Here is a 10517-nt window from a genome sequence, read left to right on the forward strand (position 1 = left end):
ACCCCAGCTTCTCCAGTCTCTCCACATAACTGAAGTCCCTCATCCCTGGGACCATTCTAGTAAATCTCCTCTGCACCCTCTCTAAGGCCTTGACATCCTTCCTAAAATGCAGTGCCCAGAATTAAACACAATACTCCAGCTGAGGCCTAACCAGTGTTTTATAAAGGTTTGGCATAACTTCCTTGCTTTTGTACTCTGTGCCTCTATTAATAAAGCCCAGGATCCCATATACCTTTTTGAACAACCTTCTCAACTTGTCCTGCCACCTTCAGAGATTTGTGTACATACACCCCCAGGTCTCTCTGTTCCTGCACCCCCTTTAAAATTGTACCATTTAGTTTATATTGCCTCTCCTCATTCTTCCAAGCAAAATGCATCACTTCACACTTCTCTGCGTTAAATTCCATCTGCCATGTGTCTGCCCATTTCACCAGTCTGTCTCTGTCCTCCTGAAGTCTGTTACTATCCTCCACATTGTTCACTACATTTCCGAGTTTCGTCTCAGCTGCAAATTATACTCTGTACCCAAGTCCAGGCCATTAATATATATCAAAAAGAGCAGTGGTCCTAATACTGACCCCTGGGGGACACCACTGTATACTTCCCTCCAGTCTGAAAAACAACCGTTCACCACTACTCTCTGCTTTCTGTCCTTTAGCCTATTTTGTATCCACACTGTCACTGTCCCTTTAATCCCGAGGGGTTTAATTTTGCTAACAAGTCTATTAAATGGCATTTCATCAAATGCCTTTTGAAAGTCCATATACACGACATCAACCGCATTACCCTCATCAACCCTCTCCGTTACTTCATCAAAGAACTCAATCAAGTTAGTCAAACACGATTTTCCTTTAACAAATCCATGCCAACTTTCATTTATTAACCCATACTTTTCCAAGTGCCAATTAATTTTGTCCTGGATTATTGTCTCTGAAAGTTTCCCCGTCACCAACGTTAGACTGACTGGCCTGTAATTGTCGGATTTATCCCTCTCCCCCGTATTTGAACAGGGGTGTAACATTTGCAATCCTCCAGCACCATCCCCGTATCTAAGGAGGATTGGAAGATTGTGACCAGAGACTCTGTAATTTCCACCCTTACTTCCCTCGGTAACCCAGGATGCATCCCATCTGGACCAGGTAACTTTTCTACTTTGAGTGCTGCCAATCTTTTAAGTGCCTCCTCTTTATCTATTTTTATCCTATCCAATATCACTACTACCTCCTCCTTTACTGCTACAATGGCAGCATCCTCTTCTCCAGTGAAGACTGATGTGATGTATTCATTCAGTATCTCAGACATGCCCTCTGTCTCCAAGATCCTTTTTGTCACTAATCAGTCCCACCCTTCCTTTGACTACCCGTTTACTATTTATTTGTTTGTGTGTGACTATTGGTTCCCTTTTATGTTACCTGCTAATCTATTCTCATACTCTCTCTTTGCCTCTCTTATTCCCTTTTTTAATTCTCCCCTGTACTTTCTGTATTCAGCCTGGTTCTCTACTGAATTATGAACCTTACATTTATCATAAATCTTTTTGTGTTTCATTTTAATCTCTATCTTCAACCATCCAGGGAGCTCTCGCTCTGGATGCCCTTCCTTTCCCCCTCGTAGGGATGTGTCTACTCTGTACCCAAACCATCTCCTCCTTGAAGGCCTCCCATTGCTCATTTACTGTTTTACCTGCAATTCTTTGATTCCAATCCACCAGGGCCAGATCCCTTTTTAATCCCTCTTCCAGTTGAGTATTTTCATAACTGATTTTTCCTTGTCCTCACTGTACTGAGAGACTCATCACCGATTCTCATTGTATATCGACCCTCATTGTACTGAGAGACTCATCCCTGATTCTCATTGTATATCGACCCTCACTGTACTGAGAGACTCATCACCGATTCTCATTGTATATCGATCCTCACTGTACTGAGAGACTCATCACCGATTCTCATTGTATATCGACCCTCACTGTACTGAGAGACTCATCACCGATTCTCATTGTATATCGACCCTCACTGTACTGAGAGACTCATCTCTGATTCTCATTGTATATCGACCCTCACTGTACTGAGACTCATCTCCGACTCTCATTGTATGTCGACCCTCACTGTACTGAGACTCATCTCTGATTCTCATTGTATATCGACCCTCACTGTACTGAGACTCATCTCTGATTCTCATTGTATATCGACCCTCACTGTACTGAGACTCATCTCCGACTCTCATTGTATGTCGACCCTCACTGTACTGAGACTCATCTCTGATTCTCATTGTATATCGACCCTCACTGTACTGAGACTCATCTCTGATTCTCATTGTATATCGACCCTCACTGTACTGAGACACTCATCTCCGACTCTCATTGTATATCGACCCTCACTGTACTGAGACTCATCTCCGACTCTTCGGTCAGTACATCCCCCAGACTCAGCGAGCCCCAGGGTAGTGAGTAACAGGCTGTGTGGAGCAGGCATCACCCGGGTAACAAGGTGAAGCTCATTCAAAACACAAAATGGATCCCCCCAAGCTCCACACCACCCCCACTCCTCCACCTCGTCTCTGGCCTCAAACCCCGACACCCCCTCATCAACCATGTCACGCTGAACTCATTACATCCCTCAACCTCCAAGACCACAGAGAGCTCTAACCTGTGGAGACGTAGCAACATGGTGACATACACAGAGAGAGGAGCCACATTCTACTCTTTACAAAGAACCTCTATTTATACAGCACCTCTCATGACCTCAGGACCTCCCACAGCGCTTTACAGCCAATCAAATACTTTGGAAGTGTAGTCACTGTTGTAATGTAGGAAACACGGCAACCAATTTGCGCACAGCAAGATTCCACAAACAGCAATGTGATAATGACCAGATAATCTGTTTTTAAGTGTTGGTTGAGGGTTAAATGTTGGCCCCAGGACACTGGGGAGAGCTCCCTCGCTCTTCAAATAGTGGCCACTGCATATTTTACGCCCACCTGAGAGGGGCAGACGAAGCCTCGGTTTAACGTCTCATCCGAAAGACGGCACCTCCGACAGTGTAGCACTCCCTCAATACTGGGAGTGCCGGCCTGGATTATGGGCTCGAGTCTCTGGTGTGGGACTTGAACCCACGACCTTCTGACTCAGAGGAGAGAGAGAGAGAGAGAGAGAGAGAGTTCTAGCCATAGAGTGAGGAGCTGCACTCTGCTCTGAGAGTTGAGCAGTGGGGGCTCCGGGAGACAGGGAGCGAAAGGGGCAAATCGAAGCTTTCTTGTATCATGTCCGACTACAAGCTACCCAACCTCAAAATATTCCCAACACCAGAGCTCCCCCCAACATTGTTCAAACTTTCCTTCCAAGAGAGGCATCCTACTCGAGCAGCCAGGCCATCCTGTCCAATACTACTAGACAATAGAGGCCTCTCAGCTCCTCTATGACATCAACACCACCCTCTGTTATGCATTGCCCACAAAACAATAAAGGCTGCAGTCTGTTACCTGGGACCGGGGGACCGGGCCGGCCGCGGTCTGTTACCCGGGGGACCGGGCCGCGGTCTGTTACCCGGGGGACCGGGCCGCGGTCTGTTACCCGGGGGACCGGGCCGCGGTCTGTTACCCGGGGGACCGGGCCGCGGTCTGTTACCCGGGGGACCGGGCCGCGGTCTGTTACCCGGGGGACCGGGCCGCGGTCCGTTACACGAGGACAGACACGGGCAGCAGTCCGTTACACAGGGCCAGACACGGACAGCAGTCCGTTACAAAGGGCCAGACACGGGCAGCAGTCCGTTACACAGGGCCAGACACGGACAGCAGTCCGTTACAAAGGGCCAGACACGGGCAGCAGTCCGTTACACAGGGCCAGACACGGACAGCAGTCCGTTACAAAGGGCCAGACACGGGCAGCAGTCCGTTACACAGGGCCAGACACGGGCAGCAGTCCGTTACAAAGGGCCAGACACAGGGCAGCAGTCTGTTACACAGGGCCAGACACGGGCAGCAGTCTGTTACATAGGGCCAGACACGGACAGCAGTCCGTTACACAGGGCCAGACACGGGCAGCAGTCCGTTACACAGGGCCAGACACGGACAGCAGTCCGTTACACAGGGCCAGACACGGACAGCAGTCCGTTACACAGGGCCAGACACGGACAGCAGTCCGTTACACAGGGCCAGACACGGACAGCAGTCCGTTACACAGGGCCAGACACGGACAGCAGTCTGTTACACAGGGCCAGACACGGACAGCAGTCCGTTACACAGGGCCAGACACGGACAGCAGTCCGTTACACAGGGCCAGACACGGACAGCAGTCCGTTACACAGGGCCAGACACGGGCAGCAGTCCGTTACACAGGGCCAGACACGGACAGCAGTCCGTTACACAGAACCTCACATGGGCTACTGTCTGTTACGCAGCACCGCACACGGGCTTCAGCCTGGTACGCAGGACCAGGAACAGACTGCAGTCTGTTACACAGGGCCACAAATCCACGACAATCAGTTACACAGGGTCAGGCACGGACAGCAGTCCATTACACAGGACCAGATATGGTGTGCAGTGCAATACGTAAGACCACACATGGGCTGCAGTCTGTTACACTGGACCACACACAGGATGCAGTGTAACACAGGACACAACCCGTTACACAGGACCACGCATGGGCTGCAGTGTGGCAGCACGCAGGACCGCACCCGGGGCGGCCGGCTCGCATGTGGGACCGCACGCGGGCTGCAATATGATAAACAGGAGCAGATACTGGATGCAGTCAGTTACACAGGACCAGACATTGAACACAGACTGTTACACAAAACAGACAAGGACTGCAGTCTCTTACACAAGATGACTCACTGAATGCAGTCTGTTACACAGGACCACACTCAGACTGCAGTCCCTTATACAGGACCAGACATAGAACAAAGTCTGTTACGTATGACCAAATACTGAACACAGTCTTTTTAGAGAGGAACACACATGGTTGCAGTCTGTTGCAGAAGGGACTGCGCAGGGGACCCCGTCTCTTGCGCGGGCCGCAGTCTGTTATACGGGACCATACAGTAGATGCAGTCTGTTACACGGGACGCAGTCTGCTACGCAGGTCCACACACGGGCTACAATCTGTTACGCGGGACCACACACTGGCTGCAATCTGCTACGCGGGATCACACCCGGGCTGCAGTCTGTTACGCGGGACCACACACGGGCTGCAGTCTGTTACGCGGGACCACACACGGGCTGCAGTCTGTTACGCGGGACCACACACGGGCTGCAGTCTGTTACGCGGGACCACACACGGGCTGCAGTCTGTTACGCGGGACCACACACGGGCTGCAGTCTGTTACACGGGACCATACACTGGCTGCAGTCTGTTACACGGGACCACATGGGCTACAGTCTGTTACGCGGGACCACACGGGCTACAGTCTGTTACGCGGGACCACACACGGGCTACAGTCTGTTACGCGGGACCACACACGGGCTACAGTCTGTTACGCGGGACCACACGGGCTACAGTCTGTTACGCGGGACCACACACTGGCTACAGTCTGCTACGCGGGATCACACCCGGGCTGCAGTCTGACTATTTTGATCCTTTTCAGTGGAGACAGTCAGACTGCAGTCCCGCCCGCGGTCCCGCGCGACGGACCGCGCCCCGCGTGCGGTGCTGCGTACCAGGCTGTTACACGGGACCACACCCAATCATCCGATAAAACCAGGTAACCTTTGTTCCCACTTTCCTCTCTCCACTTTTCAAAGTCATCTTTATTTTGATCCTTTTCAGTGGAGACAAAGATGACTTTGAAAAGTGGAGTGTGGAAAATTCACGGGGAGAGGAAAATGGGAACAAAGGTTACCTGGTTTTATCGGACGATTGGGTGTGGTCCCGTGTAACAGCCTGGTACGCGGGACCGCACGCGGGACGCAGCCGCTCACGCGGGACCACACACACTTATACAGGACGACAGTGGATGCAGTCTGTTACATAGAACCACACATGGTTGACGTCTGTTACACAGGACTACACATTGACCGCAGTCTGTTACACAGGACTACACAGGGACCGCAGTCTGTTACACAGGACTACACACGGGACCGCAGTCTGTTACACAGGACTACACATTGACCGCAGTCTGTTACACAGGACTACACATTGACCGCAGTCTGTTACACAGGACTACACAGGGACCGCAGTCTGTTACACAGGACTACACAGGACTACACAGGGACCGCAGTCTGTTACACAGGACTACACATTGACCGCAGTCTGTTACACAGGACTACACATTGACCGCAGTCTGTTACACAGGACTACACATTGACCGCAGTCTGTTACACAGGACTACACAGGGACCGCAGTCTGTTACACAGGACTACACAGGGACCGCAGTCTGTTACACAGGACTACACAGGGACCGCAGTCTGTTACACAGGACTACACAGGGACCGCAGTCTGTTACACAGGACTACACAGGGACCGCAGTCTGTTACACAGGACTACACAGGGACCGCAGTCTGTTACACAGGACTACACAGGGACCGCAGTCTGTTACACAGGACTACACACGGGACCGCAGTCTGTTACACAGGACTACACACGGGACCGCAGTCTGTTACACAGGACTACACATTGACCGCAGTCTGTTACACAGGACTACACAGGGACCGCAGTCTGTTACACAGGACTACACAGGGACCGCAGTCTGTTACACAGGACTACACAGGGACCGCAGTCTGTTACACAGGACTACACACGGGACCGCAGTCTGTTACACAGGACTACACACGGGACCGCAGTCTGTTACACAGGACTACACATTGACCGCAGTCTGTTACACAGGACTACACAGGGACCGCAGTCTGTTACACAGGACTACACAGGGACCGCAGTCTGTTACACAGGACTACACACGGGACCGCAGTCTGTTACACAGGACTACACACGGGACCGCAGTCTGTTACACAGGACTACACACGGGACCGCAGTCTGTTACACAGGACTACACAGGGACCGCAGTCTGTTACACAGGACTACACAGGGACCGCAGTCTGTTACACAGGACTACACACGGGACCGCAGTCTGTTACACAGGACTACACACGGGACCGCAGTCTGTTACACAGGACTACACACGGGACCGCAGTCTGTTACACAGGACTACACAGGGACCGCAGTCTGTTACACAGGACTACACAGGGACCGCAGTCTGTTACACAGGACTACACAGGGACCGCAGTCTGTTACACAGGACTACACACGGGACCGCAGTCTGTTACACAGGACTACACAGGGACCGCAGTCTGTTACACAGGACTACACACGGGACCGCAGTCTGTTACACAGGACTACACACGGGACCGCAGTCTGTTACACAGGACTACACAGGGACCGCAGTCTGTTACACAGGACTACACAGGGACCGCAGTCTGTTACACAGGACTAAACACGGGACCGCAGTCTGTTACACAGGACTACACAGGGACCGCAGTCTGTTACACAGGACTACACACGGGACCGCAGTCTGTTACACAGGACTACACACGGGACCGCAGTCTGTTACACAGGACTACACACGGGACCGCAGTCTGTTACACAGGACTACACACGGGACCGCAGTCTGTTACACAGGACTACACAGGGACCGCAGTCTGTTACACAGGACTACACACGGGACCGCAGTCTGTTACACAGGACTACACAGGGACCGCAGTCTGTTACACAGGACTACACAGGGACCGCAGTCTGTTACACAGGACTACACACGGGACCGCAGTCTGTTACACAGGACTACACACGGGACCGCAGTCTGTTACACAGGACTACACACGGGACCGCAGTCTGTTACACAGGACTACACAGGGACCGCAGTCTGTTACACAGGACTACACACGGGACCGCAGTCTGTTACACAGGACTACACACGGGACCGCAGTCTGTTACACAGGACTACACACGGGACCGCAGTCTGTTACACAGGACTACACACGGGACCGCAGTCTGTTACACAGGACTACACACGGGACCGCAGTCTGTTACACAGGACTACACACGGGACCGCAGTCTGTTACACAGGACTACACACGGGACCGCAGTCTGTTACACAGGACTACACACGGGACCGCAGTCTGTTACACAGGACTACACACGGGACCGCAGTCTGTTACACAGGACTACACACGGGACCGCAGTCTGTTACACAGGACTACACACGGGACCGCAGTCTGTTACACAGGACTACACAGGGACCGCAGTCTGTTACACAGGACTACACACGGGACCGCAGTCTGTTACACAGGACTACACATGGACCGCAGTCTGTTACACAGGACTACACATGGACCGCAGTCTGTTACACAGGACTACACAGGGACCGCAGTCTGTTACACAGGACTACACAGGGACCGCAGTCTGTTACACAGGACTACACAGGGACCGCAGTCTGTTACACAGGACTACACAGGGACCGCAGTCTGTTACACAGGACTACACAGGGACCGCAGTCTGTTACACAGGACTACACAGGGACCGCAGTCTGTTACACAGGACTACACACGGGACCGTAGTCTGTTACACAGGACCACACACAGGATGTAGTTTGTTACACAGGACTACACAGGGACCGCAGTCTGTTACACAGGACTACACACGGGACCGTAGTTTGTTACACAGGACCACACACAGGATGTAGTCTGTTATACAGGCCCACACACAGGATGTAGTCTGTTACACAGGCCCACACACAGTATGTAGTCTTTTACGTGATACACAGACCCACACATGCGCTGCAGTGTGATGCATAGGACCAGGCACTGGACCACACAGGGGATACAGTCAGTTGCACAGGACCACACCGGGGGCGTAGCCCGTTACACAGGACCACACCGGGGGCGTAGCCCGTTACACAGGACCACACCGGGGGCGTAGCCCGTTACACAGGACCACACCGGGGGCGTAGCCCGTTACACAGGACCACACCGGGGGCGTAGCCCGTTACACAGGACCACACCGGGGGCGTAGCCCGTTACACAGGACCACACCGGGGGCGTAGCCCGTTACACAGGACCACACCGGGGGCGTAGCCCGTTACACAGGACCACACCGGGGGCGTAGCCCGTTACACAGGACCACACCGGGGGCGTAGCCCGTTACACAGGACCACACCGGGGGCGTAGCCCGTTACACAGGACCACACCGGGGGCGTAGCCCGTTACACAGGACCACACCGGGGGCGTAGCCCGTTACACAGGACCACACCGGAGAAGCAGTCGGTTCCACAGGATCACACAAGGGATGCAGTCAGTTACACAGGGGATGCAGTCTGTTACACAACACGCAATCTGTTACACAGAACTAAACACGGGCTGCAGTCTGTTACACAGGACCACACGCGGGATGCGGTGAGTTACACAGGACCACATACACACGACGCAGTCTAGTACATAGGACTGAACACGGACTGCAGTCTGTTGCACAATACCATACACAGGCTGCAGTGTTACACAGGACTACACACTGACTGCAGAGATACACACAGGACCAGGCATGGATTGCAGTCTCTTGCACAGGACCACACACAGGATGCAGTCTGTTACACAGCTACCCACACCCAGACTCCTCCCGATATCCCCACCATCACAGAAGCCAGTCTTCAACCAATTCGATTCACTCCACGTGATATCAGGAAACGGCTGAGTGCACTGGATACAGCAAAGGCTATGGGCCCCGACAACATCCCGGCTGTAGTGCTGAAGTCTTGTGCTCCAGAAATAAACGCACCTCGAGCCAAGCTGTTCCAGTACAGCGACAACACTGGCATCTACCCGACAATGTGGAAAATTGTCCTGATATGTCCTGTCCAAAAAGCAGGACAAATCCAATCCGGCCAATTACCGCCCCATCAATCTACTCTCAATCATCAGCAAAGTGATGGAAGGTGTCGTCGACAGTGCTATCAAGCGGCACTTACTCACCAATAACCTGCTCACCGATGCTCAGTTTGGGTTCCGCCAGGACCACTCGGCTCCAGACCTCATTACAGCCTTGGTCCAAACAGGGACAAAAGAGCTGAATTCCAGAGGTGAGGTGAGAGTGACTGCCCTTGACATCAAGGTAGCATTTGACCGAGTGTGGCACCAAGGAGCCCTAGTAAAATTGAAGTCAATGGGAATCAGGGGGAAAACTCTCCAGTGGCTGGAGTCATACCTAGCACAAAGGAAGATGGTAGTGGTTGTTGGAGGCCAATCATCTCAGCCCCAGGGCATTGCTGCAGGAGTTCCTCAGGGCAGTGTCCTAGGCCCAACCATCTTCAGCTGCTTCATCAATGACCTTCCCTCCATCATAAGGTCAGAAATGGGGATGTTCGCTGATGATTGCACAGTGTTCAGTTCTATTCGCAACCTCTCAGATAATGAAGCAGTCCATGCCCGCATGCAGCAAGACCTGGACAACATCCAGGCTTGGGCTGATAAGTGGCAAGTAACATTCGCGCCAGACAAGTGCCAGGCAATGACCATCTCCAACAAGAGAGTCTAATCACCTCCCC

Source organism: Heptranchias perlo, unplaced genomic scaffold, assembly GCF_035084215.1.
Source record: "Heptranchias perlo isolate sHepPer1 unplaced genomic scaffold, sHepPer1.hap1 HAP1_SCAFFOLD_470, whole genome shotgun sequence".
Classification (NCBI taxonomy): domain Eukaryota; kingdom Metazoa; phylum Chordata; class Chondrichthyes; order Hexanchiformes; family Hexanchidae; genus Heptranchias; species Heptranchias perlo.